Source organism: Bos mutus, chromosome 21, assembly GCF_027580195.1.
Source record: "Bos mutus isolate GX-2022 chromosome 21, NWIPB_WYAK_1.1, whole genome shotgun sequence".
NCBI lineage: Eukaryota > Metazoa > Chordata > Mammalia > Artiodactyla > Bovidae > Bos > Bos mutus.
Genome location: NC_091637.1, coordinates 16,478,885 through 16,500,791, shown reverse-complemented (window position 1 = coordinate 16,500,791; position 21,907 = coordinate 16,478,885). Strand labels below are relative to the sequence as shown.

The 21,907-nt window shown below is 40.1% G+C and overlaps 1 protein-coding gene and 1 non-coding gene across 4 annotated transcripts in view; one reads left to right on the top strand and one right to left on the bottom strand.

Annotated features, from left to right (window-relative positions):
* Positions 1-21,907, bottom strand: part of AGBL1 (AGBL carboxypeptidase 1) — a 926,786-nt gene that overhangs the window by 677,720 nt on the left and 227,159 nt on the right. The gene's annotated exons all lie outside the window — the stretch shown is intronic.
* LOC138984545 (U6 spliceosomal RNA) lies at positions 20,213-20,316 on the top strand. The gene has a single exon (XR_011461830.1). It is a non-coding gene; the product is annotated as a U6 spliceosomal RNA (small nuclear RNA).

The window sequence follows — 21,907 nt, the reverse complement described above, 5'->3', positions numbered from 1 at the left end:
AGTCTCAGAAAATGGGGACTTTCAGTACTAGGAACTGGAGTTTATCGCACTCACCCTTGTCCTGCTCTTTGCAGTCACCCGGCCCCTGCAAACCTGCTTAATCATGCCTGTTCAGGTCAGGCATCCCCTTCCCCATCTTGACCACTGTTCCCATGCACATAAAACCCCTTAGTTTAAACCAGCCTATTAACAGCTAGTGTTGCCCACTACAGTCTGTCTATAAAAGCTCTGTAACCCCTTTATTAGGGACTCAGAGCTTAGAGTGTTAACTCCTCTGGGCCCACCAGCATAATAAACCTGTGTTCTCCAACTCTCCAAGTTTGATGCTTGGTTTCTTGAGTACTGGTTTCTGCAGCAAGCTATCAGGGAAGCCCAAATGAATGGAGAGGTGTGGTTAGTCAACAAAAGCTAAGAGGTAATGATGGAGAATCTCATCAAAATAAATCAAGCAAGAAAAAAAAAAAAATGTCTAGTGAATTATCCGGGATCTGAAGGAGCACTTCACTTCAAGGTGAGCTGGGATTTATTTCAACACAGGAAGAGCAGCTGAATCTATTAAGAGATTGCTTCTAGACAATCAGTATTTTTAGAACACTTCTGCAATTTTGTCTAAACCCCTTTATGCAACATAATAGGGCTACTTCAGGCACTCTCCGTGGGTCTACCCATAGTAAACAAGCTGAGTGTAAAGAAAAGGGGTACAAGATAGAAGGACTGCTTTGGCTATGTTAAAACTGGTCATTTGGGGGTTCATTCAGAAAACAGGAGTTAAAAGACATCCTTAACTTGGTGTATCAAAAACAGACGAGATCTGGGACTTCCCTGGTGATCCATGGGCTAAGACTCTGCATTCCCAAAGCAGGGGCCCCGAGTCTGATCCCCAGTTGGGAAACTGGATCCCACATGCCACGACTAAAGATTCCACACGCCACAACTAAGACCCTGTGCACCCAAATAAATAAGTCAATAAATAAATAAAATAGACAAGCTTCCCCCACCCCCATCCCAGGAGCTTTAGGCCATTTGAGACAGGATGTTTTATCATACTGACGACTTCCTGCCTGCTGGTGTTATCTGAAATTACAAATGTGAAAGCTTACATTCTCCTCTTTGAGCAATCCCTCTCTGAAGTAAACACTAGCTACCGTAATGCCTATATAAGATGAGAACGGGAGGAGGGAGCACTACTGAGCCCTTACCTCGTGCCTGGCATTGTGCTTTACACACTAATGCTTTCCACCTTGATCACAGTCATATGAAAAAATATTACTGGTGTCATTTTACAGATGAAGAAACTGAGGCTGGTTCACTTCAGAGGTTGCCCAACAGTCAGTGGTCAGAGTCTACTGAGCTCAAAGTTGAATGCTAATCAGCAAGGTTCCAACAGCTGTGCTTGGTCGGTGCTCTTGACGTGACATTTGGGTAACTTGCCTCTCTGCTGAGTCTCACCCCCTGCTCCTCAATTCAGAAAGCTGTGTGCTAACCTGAGGGTTAAAATGGCACCAAGTAAGATGAGTGATGCATCAGCTTACAATAGCCAAGGATGGCAGAGACAGAATAGGCACGTGAGAATTTAACAAGCACCTTCCTTAAGACATTGGAGCTTCCCAGGTAGCTCAATGGTAAAAGAATTTGCCTGTCAACACAGGAAATGAAGGAGATGCAGAGACACAAGTCCGATCCCTGAGTCGGGAAGATCCCTGGGTAGGAAATGGCAACCCACTCCAGTATTCTTGCATGGAAAATCCCATGGACAGAGGAGCCTGGTGGGCTACAGTCCATGGAGTCGCAAAGAGTCAGACACAAATGAGCATGCATGTACTTTCTTAGACATTCTGTTAGGAAAATATACCTTACTGCATTAACCTCACCACCCTTATGAGGGCAATAATATCATCCCCATTCTACAGATAAGGAAACTGAAACCCAGAGAATTTAAGCCACTTTCCAAACTTCAAACAGAAAATCCAGGATGCCAGCCCAGGCCTGATGAAGAACCCATGCTTTCCCACTCTATCAAAATCTTTCCTGGGGCTTCCCTGGTGGCTCAGTGGTAAAGAATGTGCCTGCCAGTGCAGGAGACACGGGTTGCATCATTGATCCAGGAAGAGCCCACATGCCACGAAGCAACTAAGCCCGTTCATTATAACTACTGAGTCTGTGTTCTAGAGCCCAGGAGCTGCGACTATAGAATCTCACGCGCCCTAGAGCCTGTGCTCCGCAACAAGAGAAGCTGTTGCAATGAGAAGCCTGCAAACCACAACTAGAGAAAAGTCCATGTAGCAATGAAGACTTAGCACAGCCATAAATAAATAAAATTATTAAAAAATATATCTTCTCACTTGAAAATATGCAATCTCTTAAAGGCATTCACAAAAAGAAAGAAAAAAAAATGTAGCCTTAAGATAAGATCTTATTTCTTACTCTGCTGATTTCTGGGCAAGGTTTTGGAGGTTAAAGGGGGATCTCACTGGAGAAGGAACATCTTAGGAGAGCCAGAATCTTTCATCCTTGAAGGGTTTCTTAAGAGCTAAGAACCCAAGTGGACAACAGTAATGCCTCCCAGGGTGTTGTCAATAAAATCAAGCCCAGGTCCTTCAAGGAAGCCCATGGAAAGAGACTCACAGCGTAGGAAGGGCCATGGGACTTTGCAAAATTGGGACTCCCCATGTCCCACAATTTTACTTTCCCCTTGAGCATCAAACATAAGCGCATTCTGCAGCCATAACCAGGTTAACCTTGTCCTCTCCTTTTATGTTCGGCCTCAAGTGTGGGTGCATTCTCAACTCCTGTCTCTATTCATCTGGCATAGCTGAGGCCAGACTGGGGCTCTGAAGCAGGATTTTGCTAACCAGCTCCCCCTCAAAAAAAAAAAAAAAAAAAAAAAAGAGAGAGAGAGAGAATGTAGCTAGAAGTAGGGAGAAATAGGACGCAAAGGACTAATCTGGTTAAACCTGGTTTAAGTGGGATCACTCCTCTTCTTCAGTCTAAGGCCCTTCTAAAGGGCATTTTCCCAAACAGCTCCCATGCTTCCTATCTCTTGGAGAAGGGCATAGCAGCCCACTTCAATATTCTTGCCTGGAGAAATCCACAGACAGAGGAGCTTTGTGGGCTAGAGCCCACGGAGTCACAAAGAGTTGGACACGACTGAGCAACTAACACTTTCCTATCTCTAGCCAGGAAAGGTCTAATCTTTCCTCTAGAATCCCCAAATAACCTTAGGCAAATCCAACCCTCAAAGACAGACTCAGTAAACTCCAGAACAGAAATGATGTCTCTATATCCTGGGTCTGTCTCACTCACTGGCAGGTAATAGATGTCTTTTGGGGGAATAACTTTTTCAGTATGATCTCAGTTGAAACAGAAGGTTGCCCCCAATGTCAACTGGTAATTGACAAGGTAATACATTTCCTTGATGTTAGAAGTTCCAAGGAGTTCTTCTTCTCCCACAGTCTAAGGATAATCCTTCACATTGCCAATTCCATTTTCCTCTCTGAGGCCCTCTCTTTCCTCCCAGACCACTGATGAAGGAAGCACCCATCTCTTCCAGAAGAAATCCACTCCCTACTAAGGCAAGCTCTTTCTCAGTAAGTAGAATCCACTGGCTTAGGAGGCTGACATCATCTACCTCATTCAAAGGGCTTACTGTCCAACTTGAGCATGGGGTCTGCCAACTCCATCTTTAATTCTTAGAGCCAGGCTTTAAAAAGGCAAATGTCTGCTCCCTTTTATTAAACAACACAGGGTTGAGAAAAGCCAGCTCTGAACCAAAGATAATCTTACTTCATTAAAAATCCCATCAGCTTTATCTCTAAAGTTATTCCAAGAAAAGTGCTTGAGCATTTCATAATTAACATGTGGGCAGCAGATGCAGTGAACAAAGCAGGTGCAATTATAATAACTTGAAGTCAATAATTCATAAATGATAATGTATTATTAATCAATTATTGGGGCCTGAACAACATTTAATGAGATTAAGCTGATTGCCAGGCTGAACTGTTGGGTACATATTGATTCAGAGTGCTTAATTAAAGTATGTAAGTTGCCCACCAAATCATTACATCACAGCTTCCTTCAAAGGAGTACCGTTTCTACTTTTCTCCTCTTCCTTCTGAATTAGGAATTGTTATTGACTGAGAAGAAATTAAGATAAGGACTCTTGCTTTCCATAACAGCTTGAGAAACTACCATATGATCTGGCAATGTATCTCTTCAACTGTATGAATAAAGGTTGTTTGCACAAGCATATTAGAGTGCAATAAGGTATATAGGTTTTTTTTTTTTTTTTTTTTTTTGCCAAAGAATTCAGAATCTTAATTAACAGGGCTACATTTTAAGCCTAAACAAAGAGTTGCTTACAACCCTCCATTGCAAAGACCAAGAAATACAGCTTCAAAGAAATTAAAGTCCTACAAAATGCTGACATGAATCAGGATTCGAAGTCAAGTCCCTCCACCGCAGCCCTTTGCCAGCCTACAGTGTTTCCAAAACCTCAAATTAAACTTCATTCTGCTGAAGATCAGAGAGGCTTACCCGTTTGACTTCACTAGTTTCTAGTAGCATCTCTCAGAAGGTAAAATCTACTTCCCCAGCAGCTAAAAGTTTTCAGAATCACCCCTTACAACCACCATACAAAAACCTTTGTCTCTTGACATGCAGGTCGCCTTTTCACTTGTCACGTTGCTAATGATGGGAGTTATTTATGGTGAACATTGAACAAAATGTTTTTTGCTCAGTGTTCTAGCCGGATGATCCTGCCTGAGGGGAGACAGTGACAGCTCTGTTAAAGCATCCTGGGGTACAGGGCGCCTGCGGGTCTTTCTAATTAGGGTTTTACTCTGTCAATTTCATGAATAGCCACTTCCAACCCAGATGCACATCAGTACATGTTGAGGATGCCCTTGCCCTATAAAATTCTGGGATGTCAAAACCCACAGCTGCACCTGGGCTCCACATTCAATGAGCCACAGAAAATCAGCTACAGGGAGGGCGCACAGAGAACACTGGGGCATCACCAATTGCTTCTGAGTTGTGGAATGGAAGCTCCTACCGCACTCATCTGTTGCTTCGGAAAGGCAGCACCGCACATACCAGCTTAAGGTCAGAACTCCATCAGGAGATCATTACCAAAGTGGCTTTGGACATAAATTTCAGCGATCACATTTCAGGCAGTTAATATGCCCAGTGACTCAGCCCATAGTCTGTGTTCCTGAATCTTCTCCTGCGACTGGAATCAGTGTAGTGATATCCCTGCTATGGCCTCGAGAGATTCTTGTTTATAAAAGCCTGTGTGACCAAACTACCTTTTTCCCTCCAACTTGGTTTGCAGAATGAGAGTAGGAAACCACCACAAACAAATTGGATAATGTAATATCGTTCACATCAGTGTTATTCCATTAAATTCAATCCTTATTTTTAAGAAAAGAGAAAGAGCATTACAACATAGTCTCAGCATTTTGTAAGTCAGACTTGCAATGTGACCGTGTATGTTTTGTTTTAGGGTGGGAGGGAATGGCTACACACTCCAGTATTCTTGCCTGGAGAATTCCATGGATGGGCTACAGTCCATGGAGTCGCAAAGAGTCAGACATGACTGAGCAACTAACGCAAGTTAGCTTCACAGAGCAGACAGATGGGATGGAATAAATAACTTGTCTTTTGGAGGTTTCTGGTGTTGATGATGGTGTTGGTATGGGTGACTGAAATCAGAAAGAGGAGGTACCTCTAGGTGAACAAGTCATCTTAAAGGCAAAGAACAAAGCCAAACAAAAGCCACTCTTCTGATAATATTCATGATGTCAAAGAAAAGAAGCAAAAGGCACTGGAGCAAACCTGTCCTGAGTTGGATTCTCAATTTAAAATTTTCAAATTATTTCTTCATTAAAATCCTTACTTTCTGCTAGGAGAGAAAAAAAAAGAGTATTTCAAGAACCATAAAAGAAAGAATATTCTTTCAGCAGGACTAATGTCAATTCTAAATATAGAAGAGCAGATATACTATTTCAGATTCACAAACAGACTTTCAAATTCATATTATCCATTATAGTAAACAAAAAATAGTTTCATTTTTTCTTTCTAATGGAAAGAAGCAGCATGTAAAGTGGAAAGATCAAGGAGTGAAAACCTCCATTTCCAACAGAATAATAAACTAAATATTCTGAACAATCCCCCAAATGAAACAACCATCATACTAAATAAACTCTCTTTCTCCAAAATCATTTTCAATGCATTGCTGAGCTGATCTTAAATAAAGAAATCTGTAGATGCCAAAAACAAAGTGAGACCAAAGAAGTCTTGAAAGGTAAGCAAGCATCAAAGCATACTTTTCACCCAAGGATTTCTACCGAGCCTTGGAGACCATGAGTTCTTGCTTTGAAAGCTGCAGGAGATGCAGGAAAGTGAAGCATGTGGCTTATCCTTGGTGGGGCATCAAATAGAGATTCTTGCATAAAACTGAGACATCCCCCTCCCCAAGAGTCTTCACTCTTGATTCACAAAAAGGCAGAGCAAGAAAAGCTTATTTCAAAATTTCCCTAGGAGTCTATAACTATAAGAAAATGTTCACATTCATTTGAATTCATGATCCATCTGTGGTCCCCAAATTTAAGAAAGGTAAGGCAGTTATCTGAATTTGTTAGTGTCCTCAGATAACTAGCAAAAGCAAATACAAATGCTTTCTTAAGTAAAGCAGCCTCAATTTTGACCTCAAAGACCTCCAGGAGGTAAAATTCCAAGAAAAATGAGTGATTTGGTGTCAACAATTATGAAACACGCCAGAAAACAAGGCCCCATGAGTGAGAGGCAGCAGAGACAAGGAGTACCAGACTTGCAGAGACACAAGATACTAGATTGATGGGAAACAATATAAAATAACAACATAAAAAAAACCTATAATGTTGCAAGAAATGAAAGAGAAATTTGAGATATGAACAAGGAATGAGATTCTAAAAGCAAAATGCTGGTGTGGATAAGGATGGAATAAATTTCTAGAAGTGAAAAATCTAATAATTGAAACTAAAAAGTCAATAGAGAAAGGGATATTAATGGAATTTGAAGGGGTGAGAATTCCCATTAAGAGGAGAATAATAGACTAAATACTTTTAACAGCTTTCTTGAAGAAAACATGTAGAAAGCCACTGGACAATGTTTCTCTCATCCTAATGGAGGAAAAGAAGCTGAATAATAATCTATCCAAGACAGGAAGCAGACAGTGCATTCTTTAAAAGAATGGCATAGCCATGTGGCTGTGCTGTGTTAGTTGCTCATTCATGTCTGACTCCGAGACCATGGACACAGAAGAAAAGACAAACTTGTTAGAACTAACTAGGTTCAAGATAGCAGATCTGACTTCTTTGAGCCTCACTGAGCTTGTAATACATTAGCATAAGCTAAATGACACTCACAAGTACCATAACAGTTTTGAAGCCAACCACCAAAGATCAAAAAGTGAGGGTGGCCCAATCCCTAGAAATCTCTAAGCCTGCCCCAAGATAGTTGGAATAATCCTCTGCCTTATTAGCCTATGAAATTACCCAGCCAATAACAACTCACCATATCATATTTCAAGGTCCTCTCTTACCTTCTGAGATAGGCCACACTCTGTCTGTGGAGTGTATTTCTTTCAAAAAAAAATCCACTTCTCACCTATGACTTTGTCTCTCATTAAATTCTTTCTGTGATGAGACATCAAGAACCTGAGCTTCATTAAGTCCTGAGACCAGATGTTTGTTCTCAATGAACTGATCATGGGTTAAAGCCCCAATCTGAGTTGCATGATTTCATATCCATCATAACTTTTCTTGAATCTATCAGAGGTTAATATCATAAAGCAGCTGAATGCACTGAATTTCAAAGAGTGCAAAGACTGTATCTCCCAACAAGGGAGTAACAAATTTTTCTGCTTTGGTGGCATATAAGAGAGGAAGAAAGGCTGCTTGTAGAAGAGGTAAAATTTTAAGAAATCCCTGAAAGCCCTGGACACAAAAGCCTTTCAATTTTCCTATTTGCAAGATAAAGGCTTCAGTCTCCTAGACCTTCTCAGAGTTCCAAAGAGCAGATGCAAACAGTTGCTAATCAGGGAAGTACGGAAGGCAGAAACAAGAGGAACAATCAGAAAACTATAGTGCATCAATTAAAGCAGGAAAAGAACCTGATGCTGGGAAAGATTGAAGGCAAGAGAAGGGGACGACAGAGGAAGAGATGGTTGGATGGCATCACCGACTCAATGGACATGAGTTTGAGTAAACTCCAGGAGTTGGTGATGGATAGGGAGGCCTGGCGTGCTGCAGTCCATGGGGTCGCAAAGAGTCAGACAGGACTGAGCAGCTGAACTGAACTGAACTGTTGTTCCTCCTCAAGGAATATACATAACAATATCTTTGAGTTCTTCTGTAGGAACTAAGGCCTCCAGGAGATAGTCGATCTGTGGAAAACAATATAAAATAACAATATAATATAAAAAAACTATGTTTAAAGAAATGAAATAGAAATTTGAGATATGAGCAAGATGCTCACGAGCTGCTGATAAACAGGCAAAAAACAGCACCTCCTTCTTCGAGCCCTATCATACAAAGTAAAACTTAAACTGCTGTGAGAGGAGAACCAAACTCTCTCAATCTCAGGACCCAGGCTAATAGATCATGTTTTGGGGCTAGAAGGAAATGAAAAGTTGTTTGCTCCGGCTGGAAGAAATGGGCATGGAGACATAGGCTCTCTGTATTGCAAACGTGCTATTAAAAGCTGATGGTGGGAGAACAAGACGGCAGAGGAGGAAGTGGACATGGAGTACAACTCTCTCCACGGATACATCAGGAATACACCTCAGACACAGAAGTGCATGCAGAACACCAGCTGAGAGCAGACAGGAGTCCCTGGCCAGTGTTGAAGAATATATAGAACCACGCAAAACTCAGTAGGACCAAGGGACTAGGGAGAAAAACAGGAGTGTTAGTAGGACTGGACCTGCCCTCGGCGGGTCAGGGAACTGAAGCAGGGGTCCAATCCCCACATCGGGACAACTGTCTGAGTCAGAGGAGAAACATTTAAGGCTGAGAGTGAAACAGCTGATCTGTGGCCGCCTAAATGGAGTGAGAATCAGACAGTACTTGCCACAGCCATATATATGCCGGGCAGGAACACGGGTCTCCTGGAAGGTGCAGCGGCTCGGAGCTGGAGTTTAGGGATTGTGGAGCAATCTCAATGTGAGGGCTGCTGTTGACTGCAGAGAGACAGATCGAGGGGATTTGAGGGAGGAGATTGTGGTGGGAAATGCCTGTGAAGGAAAGCCAGGCAGCCATGGAAGCAAGGTGATACTGCTGAGTCATGCAAAGAGCATGGAACCATCACCATAGCCTCTCTTTCCCCACAAGCCAGCATCAGCAGCTGAACAACAGAGAGGCTGGCCCGTCAAATGCGCCTGACGCACTGAACTACAGGTAGGACCCCACCCAGGGGTCCCTCTTGGTGCCTGAACAGGTGGAGCTACAAAGAAAGACTGGCCAAAGAGGCCTTCTGATCACCAGCTACAAAGGCTCAAAAAAAGACTCTGATAGGGCCATAACTCCTGCTACAGAGGCAGTCTGTGTCCCTGCACACTTGGCACTGCCAGGGTCCCCACAAGCCAAGCAGCTGTGCCACCTTCACGCTCAACTCTCACTGGGGCAGAGCTGCCACAGGCAAAAAAATAGTCTTGTGTTTATGCGTGCAGGGTCACTTCAGTCCTGTCTGACTCTTTGCGACCCTGTAGACTGTGGCCTGCCAGGCTTCTCTGTCAGCAGGGGTCTCCAGGCAAGAATACTGGAGCGTATTGGCCAGTATTGGTTGCCATACCCTTCCAGAGCACTGTATTTCCTGCTACCCTAGCCGCCAACCCCCCAGAGTACCTGGTGCTGCCAGAACCCCTGTGACCCAAGCAGCTGCACCACCTCCACACCTGGCCCTCACAGGGGCAACCCCAAGTCCTCCAGGGCAGCCTCAGGAGCAAACCCCAGTGGACGACCCACATGTAGAGGTGGAAATTAAACCACAATTGAAACCCAGGGGCAGTGTGGCTAAGGAAGAAGATTCAAACCCTTCCCACCAGCTGCACAAGATGCAGATTAAATCCACATGATCAATTAGGCAGACTCTGTGTCTATGGAATATATAAAAGATCATTGAGAGCTCCCACAAAAGTAAACACACTAGCTCTGATAGCTGTGGACATTGGAGGCAAGAACGCACAGGAGTAGGACCAGATTAGAATCTGAGCTGCCCCCACAGCAGGTCCAGAGATCAGCACAGTGTTGGAGGGCATCCTAGGGAGGTGAGGCGGACTGTGACTCCCAGTGAGGGAAAGGACTCTGACAGCAGAGACTCAAGAAAAACATTTATTATTCTTATTTTTTGACTTGTTCTTTAGATTCCTTTGGATTTTTCTTTCTTTTTGTTTTCCTTTTCCCCTCCTCTGTTGTCGTTGTCGATTTTATTGACACTAAGAAATCCAATTAAGCTTTCGAACATTTTTTTTCTTTCTCCTCAGTCACATTTTTTATTGTTGTCATAAACCTCTGCCTCTACATTGGGATTTTGCTGTTCTGCAGAGTTTTCCTCTTTTTGCCTTTTCTCTTTTTTTTAATTTTAATTTTTTAAACCTATTATTATTATTTTTTCTACATGTATTCCTTTGTTTGCTTTTCCTACTGTCCTTTTCCCCTTGCAGTTAATCTTTAATGTATATAAATCTTTAGCTACCTCTATTTAACTTTGCAATCTATATTTCTTTTCTTTCTCTCCTTTCCTCCCAGCAAATTTGTTAGTTTTATTTTCATTGCTTTATTTCCCCAATTGGCACCTTGCTTTAGTTTTGTTTTCCAGTTTGTGCTTTAATTAGTGTTATTCTGGAGATATAATTTCATTTCCTTTGTTTGCCAGGTCAATCTATTGTACTTAAATTTTGTTGGATTGCTTTGATTTTGCTTATGAGTGTATACGTATATATTCAGTCACACTTCCTATTGTTGCAAGAAACCTCTGCCTCTATATTGGGCTTTTGCAGTTCTGTGGAGTTATCCTTTCTTCCCCTTTTTTCTTTCTTCCATTTTTTTTCTCTTTCCTTTTTTTTATAATTTTAATTTTTAAAACCTATTATATTTTTTCTACATTTATACCTTCGTTTGCCTTTCCTACTGTTCTTTTCCCCTTGCAGTTAATCTTTAATATATATAAATCTTTTTCATCTACCTCTGTTCAATTTTGCATATCTATTCTTTCTTTCTTTCCTTTCCTCTCAATGTATTTGTTAGTTTTGTTTTCATTGCTTTATTCCCCAGTTGATACCTTCCTTTACTTTTGTTTTCCAGTTTGTGCTTGTTAGTTTTGTTCTTAACCGGTAAATATAATTTTTGATCTCCTTTGTTTGCCGGATCAATCTACTGTACTTTATTTTTGTTGGACTGTTTTCACTTTGCTCATGGGTGTATATGTATATGTGTATATTCCATTATTTTAATTATTATTTGTCTGATTTGTAACTGCCATTTTTCTGGGGTTCAGCTTTGGTTTCTCAGTTTTTGGATGTTTGTTTTACTCTCCCTTAATGCCATAACAAACCACTTGTGAAATATTTGTTCCTGACCAGAGATCAAACCCTGAGCCTTTAGAATGGGAGTACTGACCCCGAGACCCTAGATTACCAGAGAACCAACCCTAAGGAGTATCAAACAGTGAGAACTCACACAAAGGAACCCACTTGAATACAAGACCCAGCATCACCCAACCACCAGTAGCACCCTGTGCAGGACATCTCACCTAAACAACAAACAAAACAAAAATACCAGCCCAATCATCAGCAGACAGGATCACCACCTCACTCAGCCTTGTGCTGAGTAAGCAAAAACAAAGGAAACAAAGAAACAAACAAAACTCAGCACAAATCTCACCCTATGCAAAGCTCACACAAACCACTGGACCAACCTTAGGAGGGCTGAAACAAAAAGGAAGAAAGAATTCAACCTTCTTCAAGGAAAGATTTCAACTTTCCTTGAAGCCTGGGGAAAAAAGAGACTTCAAACATAATAACTTTAAAAAAAAAATGAAAAGGCAGAGAATACTGCACAAATAAAGAAAGAAACTAGAAAGTCCAAATAAATGAAGAGGAAATGGGAAAATTACCTGGAAAAGAATTCAGAATAATGATAGTAAAGACAACCAAAAACCTTGAAAACAAAATGGAGAAAATGAAAGAGTCACTTAACAAAGACCTAGAAGAAGTAAAGAATAAGCATACAGAGACAAACAACACAATTACTGAAATTAAAAATACTCTAGAGGGAATCAAGAGCAGAATATCTGAAGCAGAAGAACGAATCAGTGAGCTGGAAGACAAAATGGTGGAAATTACTTCTGAAGAGCAAAATAAAGTAAAAAGAATGAAAAGAGCTGAGGACAGCCTCAGAGACCTTTGGGACCATATTAGATATACCAACATTTGAATTATAGGGGTCCCAGAAGAAGAAGAGAAAAAGAAAGGGTGTGAGAAAATTTTTGAAGAGATTATAGTTGAAAATTTCCCCAACATGAAAAAGGAAATAGTCAATAAAGTCCAAGAGGCACAAAGAGTCCCATATAGGATAAACCCAAGCAGAAACATGCCAACACACATACTAATCAAACTGTAAAGACTAAACAAAGAAAGAATATTAAAAGTAGCAAGGGAGAAGCAACAAGTAACATACAAGGGAAACCCCATTCATTTAACAGCTGATCTTTCAGCAGAAACTCTGCAGGCTGGAAGGGAATGGCAGAATATATTTAAAGTACTGAAAGGGAAAAATCTACAACCAAGATTACTGTACCCAGCAAGTACCTCATTCAAAATTGATGGAGAAATAAAAAACTTTTCAGACAAGCAAAAGTTAAGAGAATTCAGTACCACCAAACCAGCTTTACAACAAATGTTAAACAGACTTCTATAGTCAAGAAATACAACAGAAGGAAAAAGATCTACAAAATCAACCCCAAACAATTAGAAAATGGCAATAGGAACATATATATCAATAATTACTTTACATGTAAATGGATTAAATGCTCAACAAGACTCATATATATACTGTCTACAAGAAACCCACTTCAGACCTCAAGACACGTATAAACTGAAAGTGAGAAATTGGAAAAATATATTCCATGCAAATAGGAAGCAAAAGAAAGCTAGAGCAGCAATCCTCATATCAGACAAAATTGACCTTAAAATAAAGAAGATTACAAGAGATAAGGAAGGACACTACATAATGATCAAGGGATCAATCCAAGAGGAAGACATAACAATTGTAAATATCCATGCACCCAACATAGGAGCACCTCAATACATAAGACAAACACTAACAGACATAAAAGGAGAAATTGACAGTAACACAGTAATAGTAGGAGACTTTAACATGTCATTCACACCAATGGACAGATCATCAAAACAGAAAATTAATAAGGAAACACAAAGCTTAAATGACACATTAGATGTGATGAATCTCATTGATACCTTCAGTATATCCCACCTAAATGCAGAAGAATACACCTTCTTTTCAAGCACACATGGGACATTCTCCAGAATAGACCACATCTTGGGTCACAAATCAAACCTCAGTCAATTCAAGAAAAGTGAAATCATACCAAGCATCTTCTCCAACTGTAACGCTCTGGGACTAGATACCAATTAGAAGAAAAAAGCTGTAAGAAACACAAACATATGGAGATTAAACAACACGTTTCTAAATAACCAGCAGGTTACTGAAGAAATCAAAAGGGAAATCAAAAAATTTCTAGAAACAAATGAGAATGAGAACACAACAACTCAAAACCTATGGGATGCAACAAAAGCAGTTCTAAGAGGGAAGATTATTGCAATACAATCCTATCTTAAGAAACAAGAAAAACATCAAATAGACAACCTAACTTTACACCTAAAGCAGTGGTGTACTGGAAAAAGAAGAACAACAACAACAAAAAAAAACAAAATTAGTAGAAGGAAAAAAATCATAAACATCTGAGCAGAAATAAATGAAAAAGAAATCAAAGATTCATTTACTAATCAAAGTAAAGATTAATAAAACTAAAAGCTGGTTCTTTGAGAAGATAAATAAAATTGGCAAACGCTTAGCCAGACTCATCAAGAAAAAAAGAAGAATCAAATCAACAAAATTAGAAATGAAAAAGGAGAGGTTACAACAGACAATGCAGAAATATAAAGGATTATAAGAGAGTATTATGAACAATTATTTGGCAATAAAATATATAACCTGGAAGAAATAGACAGATTCTTAGAAAAGCTCAATCTTCCAAGACTGAACCAGGAAGAAATAGAAATTATGAACAACCCAATTACAAGCACTGAAATTGAAACTGTGATCAAAAATCTCCCAAAAATCAAAAGCCCAGGACCAGATGGCTACACAGGAGAATTCTATCAAGCATTTAGAGAAGAGCTAATGCCTATCCTTCTAAAACTCTTTCAAAAAATTGCAGAGGAAGGAACAATTCCAAATTCATTCTACAAGGCCACCATCACCTTGATACCAAAACCATACAAAGACAACACACAAAAAGAAAACTACAGGCCAATATCACTGATGAACAACAAAATTTTAGCAAACAGAATTCAGCAACACATCAAAAAGCTTATACACCATGATCAAGTTGGGTTTATTCCAGGGATGCAAGGATTCTTCAATATATGCAAATCAATCAATGTGATACACCATATTAACAAACTGAAAGATAAAAACCATATGATCATCTCAATAGATGCAGAAAAAGCCTTTGACAAAATTCAGTACCTATTTATGATTAAAACTCCAAAAAATAGACATAGAAGGAACCTACCTCAACATAGTAAAGGCCATATATGATAAGCCTACAGCAAACATTATTCTCAATGGTGAAAAACTGAAAGATCAGGAATAAGACAAGGGTGTCCACTTTCACCACTATTATTCAACATAGTTCTGGGAGTCATAGCTATCAGAGAAGAAAAAGAAATAAAAGGAATCCAGATAGGAAAAGAAGTAAAGCTCTCACTGTTTGCAGATGACATGATACCGTACATAGAAAACCATAAAGACAGTATCAGAAAATTACTAGAGCTAATCAGTGAATTTAGCAAAGTTGTAGGATACAAAATCAATACACAGGAATCACTTGCATTTCTATATACTAACAATGAAAAATTAGAAAGAGAAATTAAGGAATCAATCCTTAATGCAAGAAGCTCAAAGAATTCTAAGCAGAATAAATGTTACAAGCATATCTACATATATCTCACCTATATAGATGATAGTCAAACTGCTGAAAACCAAAGTTAGTGAGAAAATCTTGAGGGCAACCAGAAACAAAACACTAAATTGTTGCTATTGTTGTTCAGTCACTAAGTTGTGTCCAACTCTGTGCAATCCCATGAACTGCAGCATGCCAGGCTTCCTTGTCCTTCAATATCTCCCAGAGTTTGCTCAAATTCATATCCATTGAATTGGTGATGCCATCCAACCATCTCATTCTCTGTCATCCCCTTCTCCTCTTGCCCTCAACCTTTCCCAGCATCAGGGTCTTTTCCAATGAACTGGCTCTTCACATCAGGTGGCCAAAGTATTGGAACTTCAGCTTCAGCATCAGTCCTTCCAGTGAATATCCAGAGTTGATTTCCTTTAGGATTGACTGGTTTGATCTCCTTGCTGTCCAAGGGACTCTCAAGAGTCTTCTGCACCACCATAATTTGAAAGCATCAATTCTTTGGCTCTCAGCCTTCTTTACGATCCAACTCTCACATCTGTATGTGACTACTGGAAAAACCATAGCTTTGACACTTCAGACATTTGTCAGCAAAGTGATGTCTCTGCTTTTTAAATTTCATATGCTGCCTAGATTTATCATGGATTTCGCAGTCGCTCAGCAGTAAAAATCTGTCTGCAATGCAGGAGCCACAGGAGACATGGGTTTGATCCCCAGGTCAGGAAGATCCCATGGAGGAGGGCATGGCAACCTATTCCAGTATTCTTGCCTGGAGAATCCCACGGACAGAGGAACCTGGTGGGCTAAATCCATAGGGGCACAAAGAGTTGGACAGGCCTGAAGCAATTTACAGGCAATTTGTCATAGCTAACCTTCCAAGGAGCAAGCGTCTTTTAATTCCATGGCTGCTGTCACTGTCCACGGTGATTTTGGGGCCCAAGAAAATGAAATCTGTCACTGCTTTCACTATTTCCCCTTCTATTTGTCAGGAAGAGGTAAGATTGGATGCCATGATCTTGGTTTATTTAATAGTTAGTTTTAACCAGATTTTTCACTCTCCTCTTTCACCCTCATCAACAGGCTCTTTATTTGTATACATATTCTGTATGTAAAGGGCTTCCCTGGTGGCTCAGACGGTAAAGTGTCTGCCTACAATGCGGGAGACCCGGGTTCAATCCCTGGGTCGGGCAGATCCTCTGGAGAAGGAAATGGCACCCCACTCCAGTACTCTTGCCTGGAAAATCCCATGGATGGAGGAGCCTGGTAGGCTACAGTCTATGGGGTCGCAAAGAGTCAGACACGACTGAGCAACTTCCCATTCCTTCTGTATGTAATAGCAAACAAAACAAAATTGTAAATATTTCAATTAGCCATCAACAGTAAAATGGATGAATAGACCTAAAGTGATACCTGGGAGTATTATACAGTAGTGAAAATGAATGGCTCAGATGCAATTCCAACATGTTATATGGTTCAGTCTCAAATGTTATTAACAAAATAAGCCCATTATAACACAAGATTTACATACACAGTATGTTTCCATTTACCTAAAGCCCCAAATAGCAGGCTTGACAGTACGCTGTTTAGAGATATATAAATGTGATTTTCATGTATAAAGAAGAGCAAGAGACTACTTAACACACAAATCCAGGATGATAGCTACTCAAATGAAGAAACTGTGGGGTCATAGGAACAAGGGGCTTCCTAGGAGTCACAGTAGTAAAGAATTCACCTGCCAATGAAGGAGAAGCAAATTCAGTCCCTGGGTCAAGAAGATCCCCTGGAGAAGGGAATGGCACCTCACTCCAGTGTTTCCGGCCTAGAAAATCACATAGACAGAGGAGACTGGTGGGCTGTAGTCCGTGGGTCGCAAAGAGTCAGACATGGCTGAGCACACACATAGGAACAAGGATTACAGGGGTTAAAATATGGAGTAATGCTCCATTTCTTAAAATGGGAAGTATATCCCTGGGTGTCCATTTTATTGTTCTTAACCTAGACCTTTGCTGCTGCTGCTGCTGCTGCTAAGTCACTTCAGTCGTGTCCAACCCTGTGCGACTCCATAGACAGCAGCCCACCAGGCTCCCCCGTCCCTGGGATTCTCCAGGCAAGAACACTGGAGTGGGTTGCCATTTCCTTCTCCAATGCATGAAAGTGAAAAGTGAAAGTGAAGTCACTCAGTCCTGTCTGACTCTTAGTGACCCCATGGACTGCGGCCCACCAGGCTCCTCTGTCCATGGGATTTTCCAGGCAAGAGTACTGGAGTGGGGTGCCATTGCCTTCTCCATCCTAGACCTTATGTTATACGAATTCTTGTATAAGTGTTGCATTTAAAATAAAGCAATTTTGTTATTATAAAAGACTCAGTTTCCAATTTCTGGCTTCATACTTAATAGCTACGCAACCATGCACCACTCGCTTTTAACTCACTGGGCCTTACTTCCATCATCTTTAAAAATCATATTTTTTCCCTAACACATTACTTTCATAAGAATAAAGGAAAAAATTATTATACTGGACTCTATGAAAACTAAGCAAAGATGTTAACAAATTTAAAAAGAAGTGACAGACCCTAGGCACTAGAAAACATCAACCATTTGTTGCCCTATCTTAAAACAATGATCAATACTTACTAAATATTTGCTAAATAAATCAATGTTTAACAAAGAAGAATATTTCTAATATACAAAGAGCTCCTATTACATCATTTAGGAAAAAACAAAGCATCTAATAAAACAATAGACAGATGACTCTTAAAATTGAGTAACTTAAAAGAAAGATACATAAATAACATTTAAAAATATGTATCACTTGAGTAATGCACAAAGAGATTCAAATGGAAATAACACTGAAATGGTATTTTGAGAGAAGGGGATTAATTTTTGTAACTAACAGGAAAATGTAGAAGACTGGTAAATCCATTGTTGGTTGGGCCCTGGAGGAAAATATTCTCCTACATTTTTGTGGGAGTATAATTGGTAATACAGAATCTAGTGAGGTTGTCAACCTTGGAATTCATGGGAAAGAGATTTGGACTTTCACAGGACAGAATTGTCAGAAAGGCTAATTTAAGTTCATTAAGTCTGAATTTCAGGAATCAGTATGCATGAGTTCATGTGTTTATGTGTGAGTATATGTGTGTGCGTGTGTGTGCACTGAAGAAAAACATGAACCTGTTAAAAGCAATTGCTTAGGGAATAATAAGATGAAAAATATGTGGTTAATTTAATATTTTATACTAGTTTATCAATTTTTGATTAAGGATGACATGTTAACATTTAACATTTTAATTTAAATTTTAAATATGAAATACAAATATAGTAGGAAATCCAAAAATCAATAGGACAGACACTCATGTGCCTGCCCATCCAGATTTAAAAGCTCACACTTTCTGTCATATCTTCCTTAAAATTCTTTTCCTTTAAGAAATTCAAACTCCCCAATAAATATTCATTTTTTTCCTCTTTATGCTCCACCATCTTCAGATGGAATCACTATTTTTGAATCTGGTATTATTTTTTTTTCAGAATGGTTTTATACTTTTTCTATATATATATATAAATATCCATAAATAATCAACTACATTGTCCTTTTCTATTAAAATAAGGGATTTTAATAACAAATACATGGTCATGTTGCACATGTGTGCTCAGTCATCCAACTCCTTGCATGGACTGTAACCCATCAGGCTTTTCTGTCCATAGGATTTTCCAGGCAAGAATACTGAAGTGGGTTGCCATTTCCTACTCCAGGGATCTTCCTGACCTGGGGATCTAACCCAGGTTTCTCGCATCTCCTGCATTGGCAGTGGATTCTTTACCCACCAGTACCACCTGGGAAGCCAATCATGTTATGAGACATCCATGAAATATATGAATCAGAGTGTCTGGTTACTGCAGCCGCGTAAACTGAGTTTGATTATTTGGGGAACTGGAAGGTTGGTCATGACCCACCCTTGAGAACATGTGCTGGCAGGCAGGGAAGCCTTAGGATTTGAGGCTGGAAGACAAGCAAGGAGTATGAGTTTTCAGGTCTCAGGTGAGGGACTCTTGAGAAAGAAAAACATCTGAATAATGCAGACATGGGTTGCCAATTTGTCCCTGTCCAGTGTATGAAGAAGGAGCTTCTTTCAGAGGAAACTTAAGGCACTTTGGTGCCAAGCAGCATTGTTTTGAGGAGTTTTAGAGAGTGCTAATTCCTCCCAACTTTACACAGAATTAAGCAACTCTCTGAAAACCCAGCAATGGCAGTAGCAAGAATCCTTTCAGTAGCTTCGAGGACAGCTGACAACTAACAAAACAAGCCCAAGCATCAGGGAAAAATGGAGTGGCCCATAAGGGTGACTATATCCAACAGCTACTTTATGAGTACAGTTGAGGCTACCTGAGAGTAACCCATGAAATACCTAAGGAAAAAGTTAACTTTTCAAGAGGTGTCCCTGCATTGTGGGTGGAAGGAAAAATAGATGCAAAAATTTCATGTATTTGTTCAATAAATATTGAGTGTGCACTGGCTTTCTGCAGGAACTCTTAGACCCTAGAGATGTGTCTGTATGGAGTTCAGTCATAGGGGCTGTGAGGAAGATAGAACAAGGTCATGTAATAATGAGGTTCTGAGCAAAAGAACATTACATATGGTGACCCAGGAAGGTTTCCTCAACCTGAGCAACGATAATATAAGACACAGAGGAAATCAATCTTGCCAAGCTACAGAGGTAAAGTTTTCCACTCAGAGGGAACAGCAAATCCAGAGGCCTGGGGAAGATAATTTGGTTGCTGTGTTCAAGGAATAGAAAGAAGGTGAGTGTGGTTGAAGGGTATGGAGTGTTTAAGGGGTAAGATACAGGTGACAAGGGTTTTGCGGAGGCAGAAAGATTTCGATTTTACTAAAATTACAAGGGCTATTCTGTTCTAACGTGGAATTTCATGGTATCAATGGCAAAAAATAAAAATAAATTGTTGTGCTCACTTCAGCAGCACATACACTAAAATTGAAACAGTACAGAGATTAGCATGGCCCCTGCGCAAGGATGACACGCAAATTCGTGAAGCGTTCCTTATTTTTGAATGGAGAGAGTAGCGTGGAAACATATACACTACCATATGTCAAATAGACAGCCAATGGGAATTTGCTGTATGACTCGGGGAAGTCAAACCAGGTCTCTGGGACAACCTAGGGGTTGAGATGGGGTGGGAGATGGGAGGGAGGTTCAGGAGGGAGGGGACATAGGTATATCTATGGCTGATGCCTACTGGCATGTGGCAGAAGCCAACCCCTGAGATGTTCACAGCCAACAATATTGTAAAGCAATGATCCTTCAATTAAGAATAAGTTTTTAAAAAAGTTTACAGAAAAAGACAAAATAAATAAATTATTAATTAAAGGACTTGTAGTATAGATTTTTTTTTTTAATTACAAGGGTTATTAATGCTAATCAGACTACACAGGTACTAGGCACATTGGAGAAGCCTAGAATGTATTACCTGCTATATAAACAAGTATTTTTACATGCAGAGAATTGCACCTCAACGATAAAGGATTTTCTCTCATGACTGAAGAGCTGAAAGGTCCTAGAATATGGAATTAGGGTTATGGAGCTAGAGCATTTGGGGGTAAATCTGAGCTCCAGCTCTTACTAACCACATGACTTTTTAGGGCCTCAATTTTAACAGCTAAAAATGGAAACCACAAATGTAATTTTTTTTTTCTTTACCTCACAGAGCTATTGTGAGGAACAGTTAATCATATATAAACATTCTGTAAACAGTTAATTACCTTTAAAAGATATAAATTGTTAAATCCTATGAACATATTTACAGGATATAACAGTTTTGGCATGGATTCTGATGAAATATAGACTTCCCTGGTGGCTCAGATGGTAAAGCATCTGTCTACAATGCAAGAGACCTGGGTTCAATCCCCGGGTCAGGAAGAATCCCTAGAGAAGGAAATGGCAACCGACTCCAGTCCTCTTGCCTAGAAAACCGCACGGATGGAAGAGCCTGGTGTCCATGGGGTTGCAAAGAGTCGGACACGACTGTGCAGCTTCACTTTCACCTTCACTTTCACTTTCTGATGAAATATATTACATGCTTCTGCTTCAGTAACCACACAGAGTCAACTTATAGTATCCTTGCTAATTTAGAAAATTAATCAGGTAACGCAACTTTGTTTTATTTCCCTCTTAAATAGATTATATCTTATAGTATATTGGCTTTATGATCATGTTCAACCTGAGTTATATAATTTGCAGGCCTCTGGAAATGAATATTTCCAAAACTGAACTCAATATCCATTCATAACAGTCTCACTCTCCCAAGTATTCTTCTATTGGTATTAAACTGTGCACCCATCACCCAAAAGAGAAATAGTTCAACTCCTTCTTTATCCCTATTCTCTGTTAATCACCAAGACCTCTCACTCCTAACTTAGACATATCTCCTAAATTCAGACCCTCCCCTCCCATTTCCATAGACTTATCTTCCCTGGGAGGGAATGGCACCCCACTCCAGTACTCTTGCCTGGAAAATCCCATGGACGGAGGAGCTTGGTAGGCTGCAGTCCATGGGGTCGCTAAGAGTCGGGCACGACTGAGCGACTTCACTTTCACTTTTCGCTTTCACGCATTGGAGAAGGAAATGGCAACCCACTCCAG